General features: G+C 46.9%; 1 long non-coding RNA gene across 1 annotated transcript in view; it reads left to right on the top strand.

Moving 5' to 3' along the window:
• LOC143768326 (uncharacterized) overlaps window positions 1–7,416 on the top strand; it is a 52,943-nt gene extending 45,527 nt beyond the window's left edge. Inside the window, exons 2-3 of the long non-coding RNA XR_013213807.1 lie at window positions 3,771–3,874; window positions 7,272–7,416. This is a non-coding gene — a long non-coding RNA (uncharacterized LOC143768326). The remainder of the gene's footprint in view (window positions 1–3,770; window positions 3,875–7,271) is intronic.
• Window positions 7,417–13,804: the final 6,388 nt, after the last annotated feature.

The following is a 13,804-nucleotide window of genomic DNA, read 5'->3' as shown; positions in this document are numbered from 1 at the left end:
GTCTGGAAATTGTATCGGACTGTGTTAATGGCGTGTCATATGCTTTAATAAAAAATACATGATTTAAAAAAAAAAAAAAAAAGTTATAGGTGTTGTTCACATTTGGAGAAAATGTTTTTTTTTTTACTTAAGTGAGTGAATTTTTCGCTACAAATCATTGTTGCAAGAGGTTCCCAGCCCTCAGCTTTTAACGAGCCTTGCAGCCTAATCAGGGATTTGACCCCCATCAGTGTAAAAGAGAGTAGGCTCGTTTACTGGAGCTGCTGCAGACTGTAATTACTCCACTATGAGCATTCAGTTTGACATGTGATAAACACCTGTCTGCTGAAATACTCTGCACTGCTGGGTATCCTGCCTTTTCTGCTAGCAGTCTGTGGCCTCCCACAAGATCCACAGTCCTGCCTTCTGTGTCATGATCTCCTGCTCCATTCCTTCCCTTCATCATGATACATCCCTGTCCTTACTTCTGTTATCTGTCCCAGATTCTCACTTTGCTCCCCTCACCCGGTCCGGTAAACTCTATTCTGCTCCACATCTGTTTTTTGCAGATGGCCCAGTGTGCTTCCAAGTTGTTATCCACCTACCCCTATATAAGGCTCATGAAGACACACATCTGGGTCTTGGTGTAAGACTTCAGTGCTACCAAGATTCTGAGTTTGGATGTACACTTTGACCTGCTTGCCTGCTGCCTATGGTCTACAGGACTTCTCCTGTCTGGCTATGGTGTCCAGCATTCCAACTGCTTTTGTATGGTCTCCAGGGCATCTCCTGTCTGACTGCGGCTTCCAGTGACTCTCTAACCTGTCTGCAGTCTCCCAGACATTTCCTATCTGCGTGTGGCTTCCAGTAACTCTGCTATCTGTCTGCTGTCTCCTGGACATCTCCTGTCTGCCTTCAGCTTCCAGTAATTCTGCTACGTGTCTGCAGTCTTCTGGACATCTCCAGTCTGCCTGCGGTTTCCAGTAACTCTGCTGCCTGTCCTCTAGTCTCCCGGATGTCTCCGGTATGCCGGTTACTCTAGTTACTCTGTTACCTGTTCTGTGGTCTCCTGGATGTCTCCATTCTGCCTGTGGCTTCCAGTAACTCCGCTACCTGTCTGCAGTCTCCCAGACATCTCCTGTCTACCTTCAGCTTCTAGTAACTCTGATACCTGTCTGCAGTTTTCTGGACATCTCCAGTCTGCCTGCGGTTTCCAGTAACTCTGCTACCTGTCCTGCAGTCTCCCAGACGTCTCCGGTATGCCTGTGGCTTCTAGTAACTCTGTTACCTGTCCTGTGGTCTCCTGGATATCTTCATTCTGCCTGTGGCTTCCAGTAACTCTGCTACCTGTCTGCAGTCTCCTGGACATCTCCTGTCTGCCTTCAGCTTCCAGTAACTCTGCTACCTGTCTGCAGTCTTCTGGATATCTCTGGTCTGCCTGCGGTCTCCAGTAACTCTGCTGTCTGTCTTGTAGTCTCCCAGATGTCTCCGGTATGCCTGTGGCTTCTAGTAACTCTCTTACCAGTCCTGTGGTCTCCAGGATGTCTCCATTCTGCCTGTGGCTTCCAGTAACTCTGCTACCTGTCTGCAGTCTCCTGGACATCTCCTGTCTGCCTTCAGCTTCTAGAAACTCTGCTACTTGTCTGCAGCATTCCAGACATCTCCGGTCTGCCTGCGGTTTCCAGTAACTCTGCTGCCTGTCCTGTAGTCTCCCGGACGTCTCCGGTATGCCTGTGGCTTCTAGTAACTCTGTTACCTGCCTTTGGTCTGCTGGATGTCTCCATCCTGCCTGTGGCTTCCAGTAACTCTGCTGCCTGTTTCCCATTTGCAACAACCGCCTGCTGCACCGAGGCCTGTGGCCCGTGTGCCCACTTGGACCTTGGGCTTAGAGGAATCACCTCACCCAGCGAGCCTCAATTATCACATCAGTGAACAAATCTCTTCTCCAATGAGATCAACTAGTTCCATTGTTCTCCTGAAACACTCTGTGCTGCTTAAATCAGGACTGATAGCAATTTTCACAGATTTTTCGTTGCCTCCTTTTCTGGGGGAGAGTAGGGATGATATGCTGCCTGTAGACTGAAGATGAGCAGCACATTTCTTACATTATTCCGACAATATCTTCTCTCTTGGCCGCTGATCTCCGCACCGCCTCCTGCGCTGCTTCCTAACTCGTCCCTGGAGTCTCCCCCCCTCTGACCCTGTGTTTCCTTATTACTTAGATTCCTTTCAACAGCAGAGCATTCTGGGAAAAGTCCATCCCGTCACTGGAGAGCAGAGATCAAGTCTGGGCCCTTGAAAGAGATTTATTCATGAAAGTGGCATTAACGCCTGCAAGACTGAAGTGATGATTCCAGAAAACAACAACAGTCCCATAATCACTAGTGCTGGGTCAGCCCCATGACAACACTTCCTGCGCTCTGGCTGCTCTGCGTTGTCATAGGGCTATTAGGCTTCTTGGTAATCTCACGAGTCATCAAGTGTTAGAAAAGCAGATTCTGGTTGGTGGCCATAATTGCCAGTCTTACTGTCAATCTCATGGTCAGGAGGAGCTGTCATGGGGACTCAAAGGAAATGAAAAGATGGTTTGCAAATTAATTTCTGTAGCTCAGTAATAATATTGTACAGGTTACAATACAGACTTCACTTTTAAAGACCAGAAGTCAGTGGAGCAGGACTGACACATTGTAACAACACCTCAGCAGTGAGAAGGCCAGGTCAGATTGTCGTTCCCTTTAGCTCTGTTTTTCTGGCGCACGGCTCCAAATCCTCAGGTTACAAACAGGAATCAGCAGATCCTGGCGGAGCTTGGGAGGACAAGACGTGGCCAAGTGCCCGACAAATCCATCATTCATGCCTGGAAGTGGCGCATGAGAATTAAAAGATGCCCCAAACTCATTAATAAGACGCACGACTATTAATCCGGTGAATCGTGCTCCTGTGCTCCCTTCATGTAGACTGTCACAAAACATCAGTCCTAATAACTGCGGCCATGAGTTACACGACATTCTGTCTACCTGCAGCCACCACTAGAGGGAGCTAATTGCAAAGTGAGTCCAGTGTATATCCGTCCCTATGACAACTCCTCTGGCTATTCTAGCATGTGTGTAAGAGATAGGGGTGAGATCTGACTGGTACCTATCATTGCACTAACATAACGGACCATGAGAAGTGTAGTCACAGGCCCGACCAGTGCACGCACGCCTGTAATGCTTCTAATATTGGGACAGCAAGAAAACTACTAAAGAACCTACAGCCATGTAATAACTATTGAATTATCTATCTATTATCTATTATCTATATATTAATTATCTGGCATCTATCTATTATCTATTAATCTATCTATCTATCTATCTATCTATCTATCTATCTATCTATCTATCTATTATCTATTAATTATCTAGTATCTATCTATTATCTATCTATTATTTATCTATTATCTATCAATTATCTATTATCTATCTATTATCTATCTATTATCTATTTTCTATCTATCATCTACCTATCTTTTATCTATCATCTATTATCTATCTATTATCTATCAATCTATATGTTATCTATCTATTATCTATCTATCTATCTATCTATCTATCTATCTATCTATCTATCTATTATCTATCTGTTATCTATCTATTATCTATCTATCTATCTATTATCTATCAATCTATATGTTATCTATCTATCTATCTATCTATCTATCTATCTATTATCTATCTGTTATCTATCTATTATCTATCTATCTATTATCTATCTATTATCTATCTGTCCTTTTATTTTCTCATATATTCCAGCATTTCCTCTCATCATCGCTCATGATCTGGAATCTCGCAGTCTGCGAATAGATTACAAATGATAATGAATGACGTCTCCTGCTCCTCTGGGGTGTTATAATGAGGTGCGTGCAGTATGTATGCGCTTGTTCGGGTGGTGCACGCTCTTTATTATGTATCCTCTACTATTGTCCTTTATGATATAGTGCACACTGATACATAGTAACACTCATATCAGAAGTGGATGAGGTGTGAATAATTGTTACATTCACTGACAGCAAGAAAAGGATTTTAGCAATTGATTTTACCTGCCATGCTTTATACTACAGCTCTGCTTAAACATGTCAGATGAATCAGCCACATTGAAACGACTGCGCCATAATTCATAAAGGAAAATTGTCTTTCACCAAATTTACTATGTGTTGTAGACACTTTTCATACTTTGGCTAAACATTGAGGGGCTGTCAATCAGGAAACAGGAGACTCAGCAGGGAGGAGGGACACTGAGAGCTGTCAATCAGGATATAGGAGACTCAGCAGAGAGGAGGGACACTGAGAGCTGTCAATCAGGATATAGGAGACTCAGCAGGGAGGAGGGACACAGAGCTGTCAATCAGGATATAGGAGACTCAGCAGGGGGAGGGACACTGAGAGCTGTCAATCAGGATATAGGAGACTCAGCAGGGAGGAGGGACACTGAGAGCTGTCAATCAGGATATAGGAGACTCAGCAGAGAGGAGGGACACTGAGAGCTGTCAATCAGGATATAGGAGACTCAGCAGGGAGGAGGGACACTGAGAGCTGTCAATCAGGATATGGGAGACTCAGCAGGGAGGAGGGACACTGAGAGCTGTCAATCAGGATATGGGAGACTCAGCAGGGGGAGGGACACTGAGAGCTGTCAATCAGGATATGGGAGACTCAGCAGGGGGAGGGACACTGAGAGCTTTCAATCAGGATATAGGAGACTAAGCAGGGAGAAGGGACACTGAGAGCTGTCAATCAGGATATGGGAGACTCAGCAGGGAGGAGGGACACTGAGAGCTGTCAATCAGGATATGGGAGACTCAGCAGGGGGAGGGACACTGAGAGCTGTCAATCAGGATATGGGAGACTCAGCAGGGGGAGGGACACTGAGAGCTGTCAATCAGGATATAGGAGACTCAGCAGGGAGAAGGGACACTGAGAGCTGTCAATCAGGATATAGGAGACTCAGCAGGGAGGAGGGACACTGAGAGCTGTCAATCAGGATATGGGAGACTCAGCAGGGGGAGGGGCACTGAGAGCTGTCAATCAGGATATAGGAGACTCAGCAGGGAGAAGGGACACTGAGAGCTGTCAATCAGGATATAGGAGACTCAGTAGGGAGGAGGGACACAGAGAGCTGTCAATCAGGATATAGGAGACTCAGCAGGGAGGAGGGACACTGAGAGCTATCAATCAGGTTTTATAGGAAACTCAGCAGGGAGGAAGGACACTGAGAGCTGTCAATCAGGATATAGGAGACTCAGCAGGGAGGAGGGACACTGAGAGCTGTCAATCAGGATATAGGAGACTCAGCAGGGAGGAGGGACACTGAGAGCTGTCAATCAGGATATAGCAGACTCAGCAGGGAGGAGGGACTAGAAGAGCTGTCAATCAGGTTATATAGGAGACTCAGCAGGGGAGAGGGACACTGAGAGCTGTCAATCAAGTTATATAGGAGACTCAGCAGGGACACTGAGAGCTGTCAATCAGGTTATATAGGAGACTCAGCAGGGAGGAAGGACACTGAGAGCTGTCAATCAGGATATAGCAGACTCAGCAGGGGGAGGGACACTGAGAGCTGTCAATCAGGATATAGGAGACTCAGCAGGGAGGAGGGACACTGAGAGCTGTCAATCAGGTTATATAGGAGACTCAGCAGGGGGAGGGACACTGAGAGATGTCAATCAGGTTATATAGGAAACTCATCAGGGGGGAGGGACACTGAGAGCTGTCAATCAAGTTATATAGGTGACTCAGCAGGGAGGAGGGACACTGAGAGTTGTCAATCAGATTATATAGGAGACTCAGTAGGGAGGAGGGACACAGAGAGCTGTCAGTCAGGTTATATAGGAGACTCAGCCGGGAGGAGGGACACTGAGAGCTGTCAATCAGATTATATAGGAGACTCAGCAGGGAGGAGGGACACTGAGAGCTGTCAATCAGGTTATGTAGGGGACTCAGCAGGGAGGAGGAGGACACTGAGATCTGTCAATCAAATTATATAGGAGACTCAGCAGGGGGAGAGGCACTGAGAGCTGTCAATCAGGTCATATAGGAGACTCGGTAGCGAGGAGGGACACTGAGAGCTTTCAGTCAGGTTATATAGGAGACTCGGCAGTGAAGAGGGACACTGAGAGCTGTCAATCAGGTTATATAGGAGACTCAGCAGGGAGGAGGGACACTGAGAGCTGTCAGTCTGGTTATATAGGAGACTCGGCAGCGAGGAGGGACACTGAGAGCTTTCAGTCAGGTTATATAGGAGACTCGGCAGTGAAGAGGGACACTGAGAGCTGTCAATCAGGTTATGTAGGAGACTCAGCAAGGAGGAGGGACACTGAGAGCTTTTAGTCAGGTTATATAAGAGAGTCAGCAGGGAGGAGGAACACTGAGAGCTGTCAATCAGGTTATATAGGAGACTCAGCAAGGAGGAGGGACACTGAGAGCTTTTAGTCAGGTTATATAAGAGAGTCAGCAGGGAGGAGGAACACTGAGAGCTGTCAATCAGATTATATAGGAGACTCAGCAGGGAGGAGTGACACTGAGCGCTGTCAATCAGGTTATATAGGAGACTCAGCAGGGAGGAGGGACACTGAGAGCTTTTAGTCAGGTTATATAAGAGAGTCAGCAGGGAGGAGGAACACTGAGAGCTGTCAATCAGATTATATAGGAGACTCAGCAGGGAGGAGTGACACTGAGCGCTGTCAATCAGGTTATATAGGAGACTCAGCAGGGAGGAGGGACACTGAGAGCTGTCAATCAGGTTATATAGGAGACTCAGCAGGGAGGAGGGACACTGAGAGCTGTCAATCAGGTTATATAGGTGACTCAGCAAGGAGGAGGGACACTGAGAGCTGTCAATCAGGTTATATAGGAGACTCAGCAGGGAGGAGGGACACTGAGAGCTGTCAATCAGGTTATATAGGAGACTCAGCAGGGAGGAGGGACACTGAGAGCTGGTTGACAGAGAAGTTCTGTAGTACACGCACAGTTGATTGAAAGCCCATTTTGCTTCCTTATTATTAGGGGGTATCACTTTGAAACAGGGTGGCACATAGGAAAAAGAAAAACTTTTAGAATCAGTGGGAAAGCCCCAATTGGACAGCAAGCTTAAAATAAACTCCAGAGAAAGCTGTTTTATATGTTGTATTTTTAAGGGACCACCAAAAAGAATCAGGGGACACCTTCCCTCTCGATTGTATAATAACGGTCTATGAGTGCTTTATATAAACTTTGTTGCAGTTTTTAATTAACTTTATCCTTCAATTTTTCCCCCAGAAATTTAAATTTCGGGATCGATTGCACTGTGAGCAGTAGCTCCACAAGAAAGACCGACGAGGGCCGATCATCCAGCAGAACTCGCTGCGTCAGGACAATCCTATTTATTTCTTAAACCATGGAAACAATGTTCCTGCTAATTACATTTCCGCATGCAAATGTCTTGTTTTATTTTTCTGGGTGTCCCCAAACAGTAGTTTGAGAAATAATCCCCCCCGTTCTGCCGCCGTCCTTCTAGACATTGTTCCAAGTCTTATTTATTTATGAAGTCTGAAGGTTAGCGCCTACCTGCTGAGATTAATTAGCCGGCTTCTTTGTGGCCGGCGCAGCGCTGTCTGATTAAACGCACACATCTATTTTACGGCTTTTCATGCTCCCTTTCACACGATTTCTGCTCCGCTGATTAATATTGAAGCTGTACGTTTTCATTTACAGTGATTTTGTTTTAAATTTATATTTGTCTACGTCCTCGCCTTTCGTATGCAAATAGGCGTGATAACTTTCGCACAAGCCTTGGAGGAGCTGAGAGGAGAGATTTTCACCCCTGCTGTCATCCCCACCGCTAGTGAATGTGACTCCAAGATTTTTATGCCCAACTTCAATATTTTAACAGACCCTACGTCATGATTTATTGTCATTTTTTCCCTTTATATGGACATTAACCCTTTTTTCCCCCTTAAGCCGGAGATGTGATGCAGAGCGGTGTCTCCCCAGTGCCCGTTACCCTGAGGTTCTCTATTCAAGGGCACTTTGTCGATGCTAACCATTGATCTATCTGCTTGGAAACAGATAAATAGTATGTTAATTAGTGAGGCAAATATCAGGACATCTCCGGAACGTGCACGCTTCTATTCATTGCACGTTATTGTAGACTGCATACTAATTGTAAATTCTTTTTGATTTTATTTTGCAGTTTTATTATTTATTTTTACAGATGTTCCTTAACAAATGACAGTTTTGCATTTGATACATTGTATTACAGTAAAGAAGAGGCTTCATAATATGTGCACTGATGCAATACAGTGACATAACGGCTCATCCAGAAAGTCTATTAATCCAGCACTGGTGATCACTATGTGCTCAATGCCAAGTGGCTGCTGGAGCCGTGTAAAGCCACTAATATTGTCCTCTGGTCTGTATGTTCCTGTCCCCTAATGAAAATGTTGTAATTCACAAAGGAAAAAAAAAACCTAGTTGACACTTGTTCATATACAAGTGCTTCTCACTAAATTAGAATATCATCAAAACGTTAATTTATTTCAGTTCTTCAATACAAAAAATTGAACCTCCTATATTCTATAGTCATTACACACAGAGTGATCTGTTTCATGTGTTTATTTCTGTTAATGTTGATGATTATGACTTACAGCCAATTAAATCCCAAAAGTCATTATCTCAGTAAATTAGAATACTTTATAACACCAGCTTCAAAAATTATTTGAAAATCCGAAATGTTCCCTACTGAAATGTATGTTCAGTAAATGCACTCAGTACTTGGTCGGGGCTCCTTGTGCATCAATTACTGCATCAATGTGGCGTGGCATGGAGGCGATCAGCCTGTGGCACTGCTGAGAGGTTATGGAAGCCCAGGTTGCTTTGATAGCAGCCTTCAGCTCGTCTGCATTGTTGGGTCTGGTGTCTCATCTTCCTCTTGACGATACTCTATAGATTCTCTATGGGGTTAAGGTCGGGCGAGTTTGCTGCCAATCAAGCCCAGTGATACTGTTGTTTTTACACCAGGTATTGGTACTTTTGGCCGTGTGGACAGGGGCCAAGTCCTGCTGGAGAATGACATTTCCATCTCCAAAAAGCTTGTTTTCAGAGGGAAGCATGAAGTGCTCTAAAATGTCCTGGTTGACGGCTGCACTGACTTTGGTCTTGATAAAACACAGTGGACCTACACCAGCAGATGACATGGCTCCCCGAACCATCACTGATGGTGGAGACTTCACACCAGACCTCCAGCAGCTTGGATTGTGGCCTCCACTCTTCCTCCAGACTCTGGGACCTTGATTTCCAAATGAAATGCAATATTTACTTTCATCTGAACACAACACCTTGGACCACTGACAACAGTCCAGTTCTTCTCCTTGGCCCAGGTAAGAGGCTTCTGACCTTGTCTATTGGTCATGAGTGGCTGACACAAGGAATGTGACACTTGTAGCCCATGTCCTGGACACGTCTGTGTGTGGTGAAGCAATGACTCCAGCAGCAGTCCGCTCCTTGTGAATCTCCCCCACATTACTGAATGGCCTTTTCTTAACAATCCTTTCCAGGCTGCGGTTATCCCGGTTGCTTGTGCTCCTTTTTCTACCACACTGTTTCCTTCCACTCCACTTTCCATTAATATTCTTGGATCCAGCACTGTGTGAACAGCAGATTCTTTAGCAATGACCTTTTGTGGCTTCCCCTCCTTGTGGAGTGTGTCAGTGACGCCTTCTGGACATCTTTCAGGTCAGCAGTCTTCCCCATGATTGTGGGGCTACTGAAACAGACTAAGGGACCTTTATAAACATGTAGGAGCCTTTGCAGGTGTTTTTTGTTAATTATTCTAATTTACTAAGATTTTAACTTTTGGGTTTTCATTGGCTGTAAGCCATAATCATCAACATTAACAGAAATAAACACGTGATTACAAGCAGAGATTGTGAAAATGATGATCTATATGTATAAAATGAACCCTGTATGTTTCAGCGCCTCATTATTTTCACAGCTTCTGCTTGTCATCAGTGAATATATATATATATATATATATATACACACATTTAGTGACTTTTACACTGAGCGTTTCACCATTGGCGGACACAGACAGAAGAGGCTCCTGTGCAAGAACAATACAGTTAAGTCCATATATATTTGGACAGAGACATTTTTCTAATTTTGGTTATAGACATTACCACAATGAATTTTAAACAAAACAATTCCGATGCAGTTGAAGTTCAGACTTTCAGCTTTCATTTGAGGGAATCCACATTAAAATTGGATGAAGGGTTTAGGAGTTTCAGCTCCTTACATGTGCCACCCTGTTTTTAAAGGGACCACAAATAATTGGACAATTGACGCCAAGGCTAATTCATGGACAGGTGTGGGCAATCCCTTCGTTATGTCATTCTCAATTAAGCAGATAAAGGGCCTGGAGTTGATTTGAGGTGTGGTGCTGCATTTGGAAGATTTTGCTGTGAAGTAAACATGCGGTAAAGGAGCTCTCCATGCAGGTGAAGCAAGCCATCCTTAAGCTGCGAAAACAGAAAAAACCCATCCGAGAAATTGCTACAATATTAGGAGTGGCAAAATCTACAGTTTGGTCCATCCTGAGAAAGAAAGAAAGCACTGGTGACCTCATCAATGCAAAAAGACCTGGGCGCCCACGGAAGACAACAGTGGTGGATGATCGCAGAATAATCTCCATGGTGAAGAGAAACCCCTTCACAACAGCCAACCAAGTGACCAACACTCTCCAGGAGGTCGGCGTATCAATATCCAAATCTACCATAAAGAGAAGACTGCATGAAAGTAACTACAGAGGGTTCAATGCATGGTGCAAGTGGAGCTCCCCCAAACGCAAGGCAGTGGGGTACCCGGTACCGGGTCCCTCTGTCTTGGTCCTGGGGTTGTCATGGTGGCTAGACCCAGTCCGTGGCCCTGCTAAGGGGCGTCCAATTAAAAGTGATGGTGAGTGGTGCAAGGCGCGATGAATAACGAAGACACAGGGTTGCAGTCTCTTTACCTCTTTACTGAAGAGGCTGAGACCGGCCAGTCCGAAGGCAAATCCAGAGTTCCCTTTGCAGGTGGAAATCAGTAGCCTTCCTACTAGCGCCTGGGTGTTGTAGTACTTCCCTGCTGAGCACCACGGGATAGTCCTCATAACTGTCGTGTATGTTTCTGTTCTTTCTCTCTCCGTCCCCCAGATGATATGGATAGGACGCACCCGTATGACGGGGTAGGCCTGGAGTTATTCTGGGACCCTAGAGTCGCCCCTCTCACACAATTGCCTCCGTTGTCTGCTTAAGTGAAAAGGTGAGACAGCCAACCTAGAGTTAACTGCCCTGCCGTAGTTCAGAGTAATGCATAATGAAGCCTATTACTCCCTCGGTGTTCCGGCCACCGGCTACGCGCCTCAGAAGGATGTTGCCGATCTCAGGGCACGACTCCTCCCGGTATTATCTCCTTTGTGCTGTGATCTCGTTTCTCACTTCTCCACAATATACTTCGCTTCGTGTCCTTTCTTAGGATGCCGCCGCAATGAGGTGTTTTGCTGCTAAAACCCTGGTCGGGTTTTAGCAGCAAAACAGCAGACAAACAAACAGTTAACTATTTACAGTTGTTCCGGTTCTGAAGTCTATTCTCACAATAAGTTGCAAGGCATCAGTCAGTAGCGGACGCTTCCTGACCGGGAAAGCTTCGATTCCGTGTCCTCATCTGATGCGGTGTCAGTATTAGTGGTTCGTCTCTCAGGTGCGGCCAGGTCACCAGGGGTCTGAATTCGAATGTCAGCTTTGGTTGCAAGTTCAGTAGCGGCAATAATGTACACAGTGGTAATAGTAGTAGAATTTGTCAGGTCAGAGTTAGTCGTAGTCAGGACAGCAGGTGGCACCACTGCAGGCTCGCATCGTTGGATGTTCCGAGCGCACCACCCTTGCGCACTCCGATGGCGAGTGTAGGTCACCTGGTCCCCTTTACATAGTAGTGGATTGTCACATCTGTTGCAGAACGGGGTCTTCACATTGTAGCTGGTAAAGAAGACTTCAGTCGGCAGTCCCGGCTCCTGTATAGAGCCCCAACCCCGTTTCGGGTGAAAGGCTAGTACAGTTCCCTGTTTTACCAAGTTTTTCTTACCTCGTTCAGTTTTTGAGTTTTGTATTTTCGGTGGGTCACTTTGTTCAGTCTCTTTTCGGTTTTTCCAGTGTAGGATTAAGCATTGTTTATATTGTTCCCAGGTGAGCACAGCAATGCTGAGGCCCTCCTGCCTGGCCCCGTCTGGCCCAATCCTCGGGGTATCCCATTGGAAGATCACCCCCTCCGAGCTCACATCTAGCGGTTCTCCCATAGTTGTCGGTAACGGAGGCACCAGCTTCTCCATAGTATCGGGGGTTACCACTACCAGCTCAGGTGAGAAGAAACGGTCATTGTCGGGACGGGGAGCCGTCACGGGAGCAGGATCGGTCGGTAGAGCAGGGGCGCTTTCCATACCTGCGTCTGATATGGTTCCACCGATGCCGATCTGTTCCACTGACGAGGACACTGGAGTCGGCAGCGGCTGGGACCGCGGTTCTTCCAAGGCGTCCCTCCGGCACAGTCCCGACTTCCATTGCTTCACATCTGCCGGCTCCGTATTCGGGATAGCTTGACTCGGCTCCTCCGCCTGCAGCCCCAAAAAATCCGGATCCTCCAGCTGCGGTGGGTTTGGATCCGCCTCTGGCCGGCGGGGACAGTCCGGGATCACTTAGTCGTCGTTCAGGTACTCGCTGGTCACCCTCGCTGTCTCGAGGTCGGCAGCTGCACACGCACCTGGCTCCGCCATTTTCCGGGGGTGGAGCTCCTCCTTGCCTTGGTTCCTGCCGTTGCAAATCAGGGGGCAGTTTTCCTCTGCTTCGAGGCAGGTCGTCCTCTCGCAGCAGTAGTCAGAGGGGGCGGTCATCGCTTCTGGCGCCACTTTGATAGTCTCCTCCCATGGCACGCCCTTCTTCTTCTCCTGCGCTCCTCGTGGCGCTGTAATGGCGGCGGTTTTGGCAGGATTTTTTTTTTTTTTTTTGGGGCGGCAAGTGACAATACACAGTCTTTGCAATAAATCACAGTTCAAGCACAATTCAGTCACAGTTCCAAGGCACACATGACCTGATTCTTCAGGCTTAAGTAGATCCTGTTTGTGACGCCAAGTTTGGAGCGCCCCCAAACGCAGGGCAGTGGGGTACCCGGTACCGGGTCTCTCTGTCTCGGTCCTGGGGATGTCATGGTGGCTAGACCTGGTCCGTGGCCCTGCTAAGGGGCGTCCAATTAAAAGTGATGGTGAGTGGTGCAAGGCGCGATGAATAACGAGGACACAGGGTTGCAGTCTCTTTACCTTTTTACTGAAGACTTCGGCATCCGCAATCAAGAGCACTGCTAACAGGGCTGGCTGAGACCGGCCGGTCCGAAGGCACATCCAGAGTTCCCTTTACAGGTGGAAATCAGTAGCCTACCTACTTGCGCCTGGGTGTTGTAGTACCTCCCTGCTGAGCACAACGGGATAGTCCTCACAACTCTTGTCTATCTGTTTCTGATGTTCTCTCTCCGTCCCCCAGATGATATGGATAGGACGCACCCGTATGACGGGGTAGGCCTGGAGTTATTTTATAGGGACCCTAGAGACGCCCCTCTCCCACAATTGCCTCCGTTGTCTTCATTAGGTGAAAAGGTGAGACAGCCAACCTAGAGTTATCTGCCCTGCCGTAGTTCAAAGTAATGCGTAGAGCCTAGGTGTTCCGGCCACCGGCTACGCGCCTCAGAAGGATGTTGCCGATCTCAGAGCACGACTCCTCCCGGTTCTATCCCCT

Source organism: Ranitomeya variabilis, chromosome 4 (genome assembly GCF_051348905.1).
Source record: "Ranitomeya variabilis isolate aRanVar5 chromosome 4, aRanVar5.hap1, whole genome shotgun sequence".
Classification (NCBI taxonomy): domain Eukaryota; kingdom Metazoa; phylum Chordata; class Amphibia; order Anura; family Dendrobatidae; genus Ranitomeya; species Ranitomeya variabilis.
This window is presented reverse-complemented; position numbering and strand designations above follow the sequence as displayed.